The sequence below is a fragment of the Arachis hypogaea genome, unplaced genomic scaffold (genome assembly GCF_003086295.3).
Source record: "Arachis hypogaea cultivar Tifrunner unplaced genomic scaffold, arahy.Tifrunner.gnm2.J5K5 arahy.Tifrunner.gnm2.scaffold_33, whole genome shotgun sequence".
Lineage (NCBI taxonomy): Eukaryota > Viridiplantae > Streptophyta > Magnoliopsida > Fabales > Fabaceae > Arachis > Arachis hypogaea.
The window spans coordinates 7,501-20,733 of record NW_027255457.1 but is presented as its reverse complement, the minus strand read 5'-3'; the positions used below and the strand labels follow the sequence as shown (position 1 = coordinate 20,733).

At 41.4% G+C, this 13,233-nt stretch overlaps 1 non-coding gene across 1 annotated transcript; it reads left to right on the top strand.

The window, feature by feature from the left end:
• The first annotated feature begins 8,286 nt into the window (after positions 1–8,286).
• On the top strand, positions 8,287–8,390 carry LOC114926226 (small nucleolar RNA R71). Its single transcript, XR_003816671.1, has one exon. It is a non-coding gene; the product is annotated as a small nucleolar RNA R71 (small nucleolar RNA).
• Positions 8,391–13,233: the final 4,843 nt, after the last annotated feature.

Here is a 13,233-nt window from a genome sequence, read left to right as displayed (position 1 = left end):
ATAGAAATGTACAGATAAAATAAACAATACTGGAAAATAAAAAAAAAAAACCAAAAACCCAAAAAGCAAAAAAATGCAAGCGCATAAACTTGATGCGCATAAACTAGTTATGCTACGATTAGAAATTGCACGATGGCAAAATTCCTTCCGGCAAGTGCACCGGTTATCGTCAAGTAAAAACTCACAATAGAGTGAGGTCGAATCCCACAAGGATTGGTTGAGTGAGCAATTCGGATTAGAAGTGTGTTCTAGTTGAGCGGAATCAAGATTTAGATGAGAATTGCGGAATGTAAAATTGGCGGGAAAAGTAAATGACAAGAAATTTAAATGGCGGAATCTTAAATTGCATGAAGTAAAGAGCAGAAGCTAGATTGCTGAAATTAAAAAGGGAATGGGGGTGATTGCATGAATGTAATTGCAGAATGTAAAGAGAAAGTGGAAATCAGAATGGGGAATTCATTGGGTTATAGGAGATATTGAGATCTCCGAATCAAAACATGTTATCTCTTCCTCAAGCAATGCGTTCATTGAATTTTGCTTGGCAATCTTATATGATTGGATCCCAATCCCTTGGCTCACCAATTCTCTCTAAAAACGAACAAATTCCCAATCCCTTGGTTTAAATGTTCATAAGAAGAGATGATGCTCGATCACTGATTATACCACACAGTTTCATGAACCACAATTTGGTAGGATTACATGTCACAATATCCATCCAAACCCCAATCCAATTCACTGTGAGAAAGCTTCTCTAGCATGAATCCTCCATTCCTTTCCCAAGGTTCCGAAGGATTCCAATTATGGTAGTTTCTTTCCCAAGACAACTACCCAATGGAATTAGATCGAGAAGCTTTCTAACAAAATTCAAGAGAAAAGATTGAAGAAGAAGATAAACTATTATTGATTCATTGAATTACAATAGAGCTCCCTAACCCAATGAAGGGGGTTTAGTGAGTCATAGCTCTGAATTCAATTACAAAGATATGAAAACTAGCTAAAAGTGAAAGTAAAGGTCCCTTCCTAACTTAAATTCTATCCTATTTATACACTTTCTATATTGAGCTTCTGTTGTGTTTCTTGGGCTTTGAGGCCTCTCCCTGCTTTCCTTTTGCCTTGGGTTTATGATCCATAATTTTGATGAGGCTGTTGATCCAAAATCTGTAACATTCATTGAGCCAACTTAGTGATAATCAAATAATGACACATGACTCAATAAATTGAAATTTCAGACTCATCAATCCTTCAGGCCCAATCCCATAAACCATGATATTCAATTGGGTTTCATACCAGAGTAAGTTTAAGTTAATGTTTGTGCTCAAATACTAACTTAAATCGCAATATTGTTGGCCCAGAAACCTTTTCCAAGAGTGGCGTTTAAGTTGCAGTTTAAGCTTAAACTGTAGCTTAAACGCCAGACACTTCCAGTGATGCCTTTTGTGGAAGCACGTTTAAGCTTCAGTTTAAGGTTAAACTGAAGCTTAAACGTGGAAATGGAAGAAGGCAGCCCTGGAGGGTAACTTAGTCGAACACGTTTAAGCTTCAGTTTAAGGTTAAACTGAAGCTTAAACGTGGAGATAGAAAAGGCAGCCCTGGAGGTCGAACACGTTTAAGCTCCAGTTTAAGGTTAAACTGGAGCTTAAACGTGGAAATGGAAGAAGGCATCCTGGAGGTCGAACACGTTTAAGCTCCAGTTTAAGGTTAAACTGGAGCTTAAACGTGGAAGCTGAGAAAGGTGGCCCTGGAAGTGTCGAACACGTTTAAGCTCCAGTTTAAGGTTAAACTGGAGCTTAAACGTGGAAATGGAGAAAGCAACCCTGGAGGAGAAAACTTGGTCGAACACGTTTAAGCTCCAGTTTAAGGTCAAACTGGAGCTTAAACGTGGAAATGGCTCCCTGGTGCACTTCCCATTTCTGGCGTTTAACCTCCAGTTTAAGGTTAAACTGGAGGTTAAACGTGGAAATGCTTCCTGATTGGCATTCTCATTCTGGCGTTTAACCTCCAGTTTAAGGTTAAACTGGAGGTTAAACGTGGAATGCTTCTTTGGTGAGACTTTCATTCTGGCGTTTAACCTCCAGTTTAAGGTTAAACTGGAGGTTAAACTTCAGTTTCAGCATTTCTTAGCCTTCATGATTCTGGCGTTTAAGCTCCAGTTTAGGCTTAAACTGGAACTTAAACTCCACATGTGATATTCAAGCTTCCTTTATTGATTTTGTTGCTTCCTTGCCTAGCCTCTTCTTCCCTGAAATCATCCAAACAATTGCATCAAAGTCTTGCAAAATTTCATGAGAAATCTTCCATTCATAGCATTCAAGTAATATAACTAAAACTCATGGAATTTGCATCAAAATCATATTGTTTGGATGGTTCATTGCTTTGTTATTCTTTTAACCATTCTTGGTTACTTTAAGCTCAAGAAAATGCATAAAACCACTAAAACTAACAGAAAAATACTAGTGAAACTAGCCTAAGATGCCTTGGCATCACAACACCAAACTTAATACTTGCTTGTCCCTAAGCAAGTCCTGAGTTATTTGAGAAGAAAGTATGAAACAGAAAGCAATTACATTGGCTATATTAGCAAGCATTTGAAGTTCATCAGAAGGGTTTTATGCAGAAAGTTGCAGCATCACTTTTTCATTCTTATCAGGTAAGATTATCACTTTTTCATTGCATCCATCAAACACTGCTATGGCCTCTTGTTATTCTTATGTCCTTGGCACTTTTCTCTTCTTTGTTTTTCTTTTCTTTTTCTTAGAGCTCCTTTGCTCCTTGCTTGCTTGGTGTCATGTGTTGCACAAGCCTTTGGCATTTTCTTTTTCTTATCAGTGCACTACACATATCCACTTCAGGCATTTTAGTTCACATTTCTTCTTGAGACATTGGTGCCCAGCACCTCTTTGTGTGACTAAATGTTTTGTATTTAGGTTGTTCTTGATAATGGACTTTTGGTTGATAATCCCGGGTTAGTTAACCCAAGTTACCAAGTGTTGAAACACTCCTCAGAACCTATTCATCCAAGCATATCCTTAATACATAAACACCACAGGCATTTGTCTCAGAAGTTCAAACCATTGGTGCCTAGCTTATTTTCTCAATTTTCTTGCTTTTTGGTTACCCTTTTTCAGTGGCTTTTTCTTCTTCTTTTTCTTTCTTTTTCATGGCCAAAGACATTTATTCATCAAGATCCATAGATAGTTTTCAATTTCTACACAAAAAATGATAATTCTACACTCTAATTCCAGTGATCTGACTAAACAATCAAGCATGCATACCACCACTTAATTCTACTTGATTTGTCACTAATTTAGCCAAGTTACTTTTGTTCAAACTTTTCTTTTATTTTTGGAAACAGAACAAGCATGGCAAGCACTTGTTTAAGAAGGTGAAGTTATATCCAAACATCTAAGCATTCACTTTATTCAAAGCAATAACAGACACTCATACTAAAAAAAAAAAACTCCACATAAAACTTAAATGACTTATGATGAAAGAAAGCTCATAAAGACAATTCACCAATTATCATTTGATTATTAAGGAACGAGACCACCTCTTATTTATTGCTTGGTTCTTCTTAATTCTTGGGATCCTGCTTCTTCTTGCTTCCTGCCTCTTTTTGACCACTTGTGCTTCCTTTGTCTTTTCTTATGAGCTTTTTCCAGAATCCAGCCTTTTTCATTGTTTCTTCCACTCCTTTTTCAAGGATCATTGCCTTGTTTATTTCTCCTTCTTTCCTCCCTTTGAAATACTCATCAAAAGCTGGGAATGCTGGGTCCATCTTGTGTAGATGTTCCCCTATGTAGTTAAGCTTGATTTGCGAACTGATGTTGTAATCAGCTTGGACTGAGTATCTTGCATTCTGTAAAGTGGTGGCTTCCTTGATTGCCAAGACATTGGCATCTTGGTGTTGGCATATGTGGCTGAAGGATTCCTGTAAGTGTAAATTCTGTTCCCTTTGCAGATCTAAGAATCTTGATTCAAAGTTCCTTTGCATATCCATCATTTTTAGGTGAAAGTCCTCTTGTCTCTCCTGAGACCTCATGTATTGTTGAGACATTCCTTCCATGATTTCCTGCATTCTGCTCATATCCATGGGGTCTCTGGGAATTCGTTGTCTTCTTTCTGGGATTGCTTGCTCTTCTTGCTCTTCTTCTCTGTCTTCTCCTTCCTGTCCTTCTTGTTCTGCTTCTTGCTCTGCTTCCACTTGTTGCCCTTCTTCATTTCTTCTTCTTGTATGTCTTGGAGCAGTTGGGCCAAGAGTCATTCTGTACGCAGTTATGGCCAATCCAGGATATAGCCAATTAGGTCTTTCATCTTCAAGTGGTACTTGGGCATCGATGCATAGTCTAATGATGGTGCTAGGGAAGTGGAGCCAGGATTCAGGGTCACTTTTCTCACTAAACTCTTGTATCTGTTCAGCAATGAGTTTATGAACTTTGATCTCCCCTCCCACCATAATGCAATGAAGCAAGATGGCTCTTTTAGGGACTATTTCTGAAGAGTTTGCAGTGGGTAGGATGGATCTCCTAACTATTGCATACCACCCTTTAACTTCAGGTGTTAGGTCTCCCCTTCTCAAGACTCTTGGAGCCCCTCTTGTTTTTCTCACCCATTCAGCTCTGATGGCACAAAGATCTTCAGCAATAGCCGTGTAGTCAGGTTCTCCTATCATCCTTTCCTCATAACTTGCTTGGCTGAAATGTATGTTTTTCAGGCCAAGAGTTTTCATGATTGCCTTGGGGCTGAAGTCAACTTCCACCCCTCTCACATAGCTTTTGTATGTGGGTTTCTTGGTTGAGTCTTCCCTCACTGCATTTGCATAGAACTCCTTCACCAAGTTGATGTTGATTTTAGTGATTGGCTTAGTTAGGAGCTCCCACTTCCTCTTTTTGATCTTCTCCCAAACACCTGGGAACTCATCCTTTTCAAGGTCAAAGGGAACCTCAGCTAGTACCCTTTTAGGTCTCATCCATTCGGCTTGAATCTCATGGAATACTGATTTGTATCTCCTTGCATCGAATTCCCTGTTCTCCTCCATTGGTTGCTTGTCTTTTCTTCTTTTGTGGCTAGATGAAGCTGCCATTGGTTCTTTAGTTTTGGGCTAAGTGACAAGCTAAAGTTGACAAGGTGAAGCAAGAAGTGTTGTTGGAAATGTGGGGAGGTTGTTTTCGGCAAGAGATAGTTTATGCTATGATGAAGAAAATGTGCATGAAGGAGATTTGGTGGTGTTGAACTCGTTCCCCAAGTGGTTCTTTATAGGGCCCTTAAGTGAAAAATGGACGGCTAGGGTGGTTTGTAAAGGGTGGCTTGATGGTAAATATATGAATTAGGGAGAAGGACGAATTGCTTTTCATTTTCTTGGAAGTATTCTGGGTGCATTAGGTTGTACATGTAGCAATCTTTTCTTGCAGAACTTCCTTTTCCCATGTGTTAGCTTCAAAGACTTGTGAACTTTCTTTTTGACCAAGCACCGTACCTCTCTTTGTCTTTTTCCTCCATTTTTGTCTTTTCTTTTGTACCTGCACAAACAAACAAGTTTGCTATCATTTTTCGGTCCATGTGAATGATGAATAGTACTTGCACATGTAAATCAATGATTGACTCCATGAGCTTATAGCCGTGACTTTTGTATGTATGCACACTTATTATTGGACACCAAACTTAGTGTTTGGTAAAGTCTCCTGATGACATGAAATCCATATTGGTTGTCCTTAATGAATGTGCATAATTCTAATAAATCATAGTCACTTTGGCTCTTTGATTCTAAACAAAGTTACTACCCTAAGTAATTGAAACCAAAGTATTAAAACATGCGAATGGTCTACTTGGCATGAATTTCGAAATCCAGAGGAACTTCTTGCTTTTCATGAACCGTGTTCAAAGAGGAACACCAAACTTAATGTTTGGCTGTGCTCTTTGCATGAAAAATTGAATGCATTTTGAATAAAGTTTGGGGTGCCCTCAGGCACACCAAACTTAGAGACAAATTGTATTTTATATGCAATGTTTAGTGCACTCTTTCAGCAGTTGTCCTGAGGATTCAAGTTCATGCATAAGAAACCATGCTTTATTAGATGCAAAACAACACAAAAAAGAGTAAGGATATTAAAAACATGGGTTGCCTCCCATGAAGCGCTTCTTTAACGTCACTAGCTTGACGGTTGTCCCTTGTTAGGGTGGATTGTAGTGCTTGACGTCTTCTCCTCTCACTATGCAAACGTCTCCACTTGATTCCTTCATGACCTCTAAATGTTCCATAGAAAGAACTTTCCTGATTGTGAACACTTGAGGGAGCTGGGAAGGAATGGTTTTGAGGCCAGGTGGGATTGGCAGATAATGACTTGATATCACTTTATCTCCCGGAGAAAAACCTTCAGTGGGAATTTTCTTGTTTCTCCACCTTTTGGCAATTTCCCTATCATTCTTCCCTTTCTCTTGAGGATTTCTTCATTGACCCTTATGCTAGGAGGATCCTTCTGATCTGTTTCCATTGATTTTTTTGGCTTTAACTCTTGCAACTCCTGTTTGCCTTCCAAAGACTGTTTTAGAGTTTCAGCTGCTGGATTACTTTCCTCCAAACACAGATGACTACTATCATCCTTAGGCTTTTCAGGTTCTGGTTCAGGCTCAGATGCAGGTTTGAAAACTTTGAAAATGAGCTGTTCATCATGTATTCTCAGAATTAGCTCTCCTTGTTCTACATCTATGAGCGCTCTAGTAGTGGCTAGAAAAGGTCTTCCCAGAATGATAGGGTGTAGGTAGCTTTCCTCCATGTCCAAAATGACAAAGCCTGTGGGGAAGTAATAATCTCCCACTTTCACCAGCACATTCTCAACCACCCCTTCAGCTTGCTTCTGAGTTTTGTCGGCCAGTTGTATGATTACATCAGTGGATCTCACCTCATTCAGTTGTAGCCTCTTCATAAGAGTTAGAGGCATCACATTTATGCTAGCTCCTAGATCACAGAATCCTCTGTCAATTTTTGTTTCTCCTATGATGCAAGGAATATGAAAACTTCCTGGGTCTGTTTTCTTAGAGACTGTGTCCTTCTTGATGAGGGCACTGCATTCTTTGTTCATTGTTACCGTTTGTCCTCCCTTCAAAACTCTTTTCTTGCTCAACAATTTCTTTAAATACTTGATGTGTGTAGGAATTTGATGGAGAATCTCAAGAAAGGGAATATTGATATGGAGAGACTTAAATGTCTCTAAAAACCTTGAATAGGTTTTCCCTTTTTCACCTTCTCCTAACCTCTGAGGAAATGGTGCTTTTGGTTGGTATGTTTCCATCGTGCCTTTTTGCAGTTCCTTGGCTTGCTCAGTTTCACTTTCCTGCTTAGCTTCCTCCACACCTTCCTTCAAGATTTCTGGCTCCTGTTCTGAGGATCTGATTCCTTCTTCTTCTGAGACTTCTTTCAATATGGTGATGGCTTTGCATTCTTCCCATCTCACTCTCTTTTGTTCCCCTTTAGGATTCTTTTCTGTGTCACTAGGGAACACTGCAGTTGATTTGGGGGCCTGTTGAGATAGCTCTCCTACTTGAGACTCCATCCTCTTGAGTTTTTCACCCTGGTTTCTTAAGGTAGCTCTCACATCATCCCTGAAGCTTTTCAATTCGGTTATGTCTTGACTCATGGTTGCCATCATTCCTTCTATCCGGTTTAATTGATCTTGAAATTGTTGGTTCGGATTAGGTTGGGTAGGTTGACTGTTTTGGCCATGATATGATGGTTGGGAGTAAGTGTTTTGTGTGGCTTGGTATGATCTTTGGTTGGAGTTTTGGTATGTGGAATTGTTATGTTGGTTGTGGTTGTAAGGTTTGTGGTTTTGTGGTTGGGTTTGTTGGTTCCCCCACCCAAAGTTTGGGTGATTTTTCCATCCTGGGTTGTAAGTGTTGGAATGTGGATCATATGATTGCCTTTGTTGGTTTCCCACATAGTTGGCCTCTTCCCATTCACCTCCTTCAATGCTTACTTCCTCTTGATCTTGTGTGTGTATTGCAGCCACTTGCTTTGTTTCTAATTGCCTGGTAAGCTCTGCTAGTTGCTTGGCAAACACCTTGTTTTGGGCTAGAATTGTATCAACATGGTTCAGCTCCATGACTCCCTTAGTGTTGTGCCTCTCTGATGCATAGTAGTACTCATTCTCAGCCACTGTCTCAATCACTTCAATGGCTTCTTCCACAGTCTTTTTCCTGTTCAATGAACCTCCTGATGAATGGTCTACAGCCTTCCTTGATTCATAAGAGAGTCCATCATAGAAAATATGCAATTGCACCCAATCATGGAACATGTCTGGTGGGCATTTCCTTGTCAAATCCTTGAATCTCTCCCATGCCTCGTAGAGAGTTTCACCATCTTGTTGTCTAAACGTCTGAACCTCAGATCGAAGCCTATTGACCTTTTGTGGGGGGTAGAAACGTGCCAGGAACTTGCTTTCCACCTCATCCCAGGTTGTTAGGCTCCCCCTTGGGAATGATTCCAGCCACTTAGCTGCCTTGTCCCTAAGTGAAAATGGGAACAAAAGCAGTTTATATGCATCTTCCTGGACTCCATTGGACTTCACAGTGTCACAAATTCTCAGGAATTTTGTGAGATGTTGGTTTGGGTCTTCATTAGCACTTCCACCAAATGAACAATGATTCTCCACAAGTGATATTAGCTGTGGTTTGAGCTCAAAATTGTGAGCCTGAATGGGTGGTTTCTGGATGCTGCTACCACAATTCCCAGAGGTTGGGTTTATGTATGAACTAAGAACCCTCCTCTCAGGAATGGCATTGTTTCCATCAGCTCTCTCATGGTTGTGAACTTCTCTATCCATGTTGAGATCTAAAGCTTCCTCAAAATTGTCCTCAGATTCTCCTTCAGATTCCTCTTCTCCCAGTACTCTCTTCCCTCTTGCTTCCCTTCTCAGTCTATGAAGGGTCCTCTCTGGTTCGGTATATGGAGGAGTTGATGTCTCTCCTCTCCTACCTGTCATACAAGAACACAGCACAGGCAACAAACAAGTGAAATACTCTTGGTTAATGGAAGAGTATGGTTAGAGCAGTTGAGGAATTAATTCAAACAGTTAGTGAGTCAGTGAGTTAGTTGCTTGAATTTAAAGGCATAAAGAAAAAAAAACATGTAACAGAGTGCAGAAATTAAAATTCACAAGTAACTTGTACTGAATTAATCAAAACAAAAAAAATGCTCAATCTAGTTAACTTCCAATTTGAGAATTGTCAATCGAAAACCAATCCCTGGCAACGGCGCCATAAACTTGATGCGCATAAACTAGTTATGCTACGATTTAGGAAATTGCACGATGGGCAAAATTCCTTCCGGCAAGTGCACCGGTTATCGTCAAGTAAAAACTCACAATAGAGTGAGGTCGAATCCCACAAGGATTGGTTGAGTGAGCAATTCGGATTAGAAGTGTGTTCTAGTTGAGCGGAATCAAGATTTAGATGAGAATTGCGGAATGTAAAATTGGCGGGAAAAGTAAATGACAAGAAATTTAAATGGCGGAATCTTAAATTGCATGAAGTAAAGAGCAGAAGCTAGATTGCTGAAATTAAAAAGGGAATGGGGGTGATTGCATGAATGTAATTGCAGAATGTAAAGAGAAAGTGGAAATCAGAAATGGGGAATTCATTGGGTTATAGGAGATATTGAGATCTCCGAATCAAAACATGTTTATCTCTTCCTCAAGCAATGCGTTCATTGAATTTTGCTTGGCAATCTTATATGATTGGATCCCAATCCCTTGGCTCACCAATTCTCTCTAAAAACGAACAAATTCCCAATCCCTTGGTTTAAATGTTCATAAGAAGAGATGATGCTCGATCACTGATTATACCACACAGTTTCATGAACCACAATTTGGTAGGATTACATGTCACAATATCCATCCAAACCCCAATCCAATTCACTGTGAGAAAGCTTCTCTAGCATGAATCCTCCATTCCTTTCCCAAGGTTCCGAAGGATTCCAATTATGGGTAGTTTCTTTCCCAAGACAACTACCCAATGGAATTAGATCGAGAAGCTTTCTAACAAAATTCAAGAGAAAAGATTGAAGAAGAAGATAAACTATTATTGATTCATTGAATTACAATAGAGCTCCCTAACCCAATGAAGGGGGTTTAGTGAGTCATAGCTCTGAATTCAATTACAAAGATATGAAAACTAGCTAAAAGTGAAAGTAAAGGTCCCTTCCTAACTTAAATTCTATCCTATTTATACACTTTCTATATTGAGCTTCTGTTGTGTTTCTTGGGCTTTGAGGCCTCTCCCTGCTTTCCTTTTGCCTTGGGTTTATGATCCATAATTTTGATGAGGCTGTTGATCCAAAATCTGTAACATTCATTGAGCCAACTTAGTGATAATCAAATAATGACACATGACTCAATAAATTGAAATTTCAGACTCATCAATCCTTCAGGCCCAATCCCATAAACCATGATATTCAATTGGGTTTCATACCAGAGTAAGTTTAAGTTAATGTTTGTGCTCAAATACTAACTTAAACCGCAATATTGTTGGCCCAGAAACCTTTTCCAAGAGTGGCGTTTAAGTTGCAGTTTAAGCTTAAACTGTAGCTTAAACGCCAGACACTTCCAGTGATGCCTTTTGTGGAAGCACGTTTAAGCTTCAGTTTAAGGTTAAACTGAAGCTTAAACGTGGAAATGGAAGAAGGCAGCCCTGGAGGGTAACTTAGTCGAACACGTTTAAGCTTCAGTTTAAGGTTAAACTGAAGCTTAAACGTGGAGATAGAAAAGGCAGCCCTGGAGGTCGAACACGTTTAAGCTCCAGTTTAAGGTTAAACTGGAGCTTAAACGTGGAAATGGAAGAAGGCATCCTGGAGGTCGAACACGTTTAAGCTCCAGTTTAAGGTTAAACTGGAGCTTAAACGTGGAAGCTGAGAAAGGTGGCCCTGGAAGTGTCAACACGTTTAAGCTCCAGTTTAAGGTTAAACTGGAGCTTAAACGTGGAAATGGAGAAAGCAACCCTGGAGGAGAAAACTTGGTCGAACACGTTTAAGCTCCAGTTTAAGGTCAAACTGGAGCTTAAACGTGGAAATGGCTCCCTGGTGCACTTCCCATTTCTGGCGTTTAACCTCCAGTTTAAGGTTAAACTGGAGGTTAAACGTGGAAATGCTTCCTGATTGGCATTCTCATTCTGGCGTTTAACCTCCAGTTTAAGGTTAAACTGGAGGTTAAACGTGGAATGCTTCTTTGGTGAGACTTTCATTCTGGCGTTTAACCTCCAGTTTAAGGTTAAACTGGAGGTTAAACTTCAGTTTCAGCATTTCTTAGCCTTCATGATTCTGGCGTTTAAGCTCCAGTTTAGGCTTAAACTGAACTTAAACTCCACATGTGATATTCAAGCTTCCTTTATTGATTTTGTTGCTTCCTTGCCTAGCCTCTTCTTCCCTGAAATCATCCAAACAATTGCATCAAAGTCTTGCAAAATTTCATGAGAAATCTTCCATTCATAGCATTCAAGTAATATAACTAAAACTCATGGAATTTGCATCAAAATCATATTGTTTGGATGGTTCATTGCTTTGTTATTCTTTTAACCATTCTTGGTTACTTTAAGCTCAAGAAAATGCATAAAACCACTAAAACTAACAGAAAAATACTAGTGAAACTAGCCTAAGATGCCTTGGCATCAAAAGTGCTGGGACGAGCACGTCGCGTTGCCCCCTGCCCACGACACCCGCTGCCGCACGCATATCCATCATCCGCGTCGTGCGCCACAGTAGGCCTGGCCAAGCGTCGGGCTGCGCAAGCCGCGTTGCCCCTCGCGGGGGCGCACAGGCCGCCCGCCGTTCCCACGTCGTGCTCGGACTTGGGTGATCCCCCTAGTCCTGGGCCGAGCACAAGGTGTTGCCCCGAGCGTGTGCCCAAGGCACAACTCCACCACGCCATGCTCCCTAGGTGGTGCCTAGGTGGGCCGTGCACGGACGTGTTTCCCTTCTTGTTGTCCTTCGGTGATCGGGGTTCGCAGCAGCCAGACGCCCGTGCTCGACCTTGGACCCGGGGCGGGGGACCCCGGCGGCACACCACAACCACAACGTGCTTGCTAGTGTGCCTAGGGGATGGCAAGGCAACGTGCATCTTGCTGGCATTGCGCCCAGCAAGCCTTTGGGCAACTCGAGTTTCAGCAGCACGACACCCCTCCCCCCTATAATAGGCTGCCGAGCCATTACCAAAGTGCCACGGGTAGACATCCTTTTCCGTGAGGAGACATACTAAAGGAAAGTGCTCTAGAGGTCGAATTTTGACGCCGTTTTTTGCAACAACCTCTAGAAAAATAAGATCTTTCCATCCTCCAAATTTGGTGAATTTACACCGTGTGGATTTTTTTTGATGATTTTTTTACCGCCCGGAATGCCGGAAATTCAAAAAAAATGAAAAACGGAGCAAACCTGCGATTTTTGACCTGGATTTTTTTGTGCAGCCTTCACATAATATTACCAAGGTTCCCTCAAAATTTCACGAAAAATGCACGAGCCAATTCTGAGATATGAAAATTTGGCTCCTCCGTTGCAACGCTCCGAGCCATCGTTGCAACGGCGGGTGCCTCCGTGGGGGCGGGGGAGCCCGGCGGCACACCACAACCACAACGTGCTTGCTAGTGTGCCTAGGGATGGCAAGGCAACGTGCATCTTGCTGGCATTGCGCCCAGCAAGCCTTTGGGCAACTCGAGTTTCAGCAGCATGACACCCCTCCCCCTATAATAGGCTGCCGAGCCATTACCAAAGTGCCACGGGTAGACGTCCTTTTCCGTGAGGAGACATACTCAAGGAAAGTGCTCTAGAGGTCGAATTTTGACGCCGTTTTTTGCAACAACCTCTAGAAAAATAAGATCTTTCCATCCCCCAAATTTGGTGAATTTACACCGTGCCGATTTTTTTACCGCCCGGAAAGCCGGAAATTCAAAAAAAATGAAAAACGGAGCAAACGTGCGATTTTTGACCTGGATTTTTTTGTGCAGCCTTCACATAATATTACCAAGGTTCCCTCAAAATTTTAGAAAAAATGCACGAGCCAATTATGAGATATGAAAATTTGGCTCCTTCGTTGCAACGCTCCGAGCCATCGTTGCAACGGCGGGTGCCTCCGTGGGGGGCGGGGGAGCCCGGCGGCACACCACAACCACAACGTGCTTGCTAGTGTGCCTAGGGGATGGTAAGGCAACGTGCATCTTGCTGGCATTGCGCCCAGCAAGCCTTTGGGCAACTCGAGT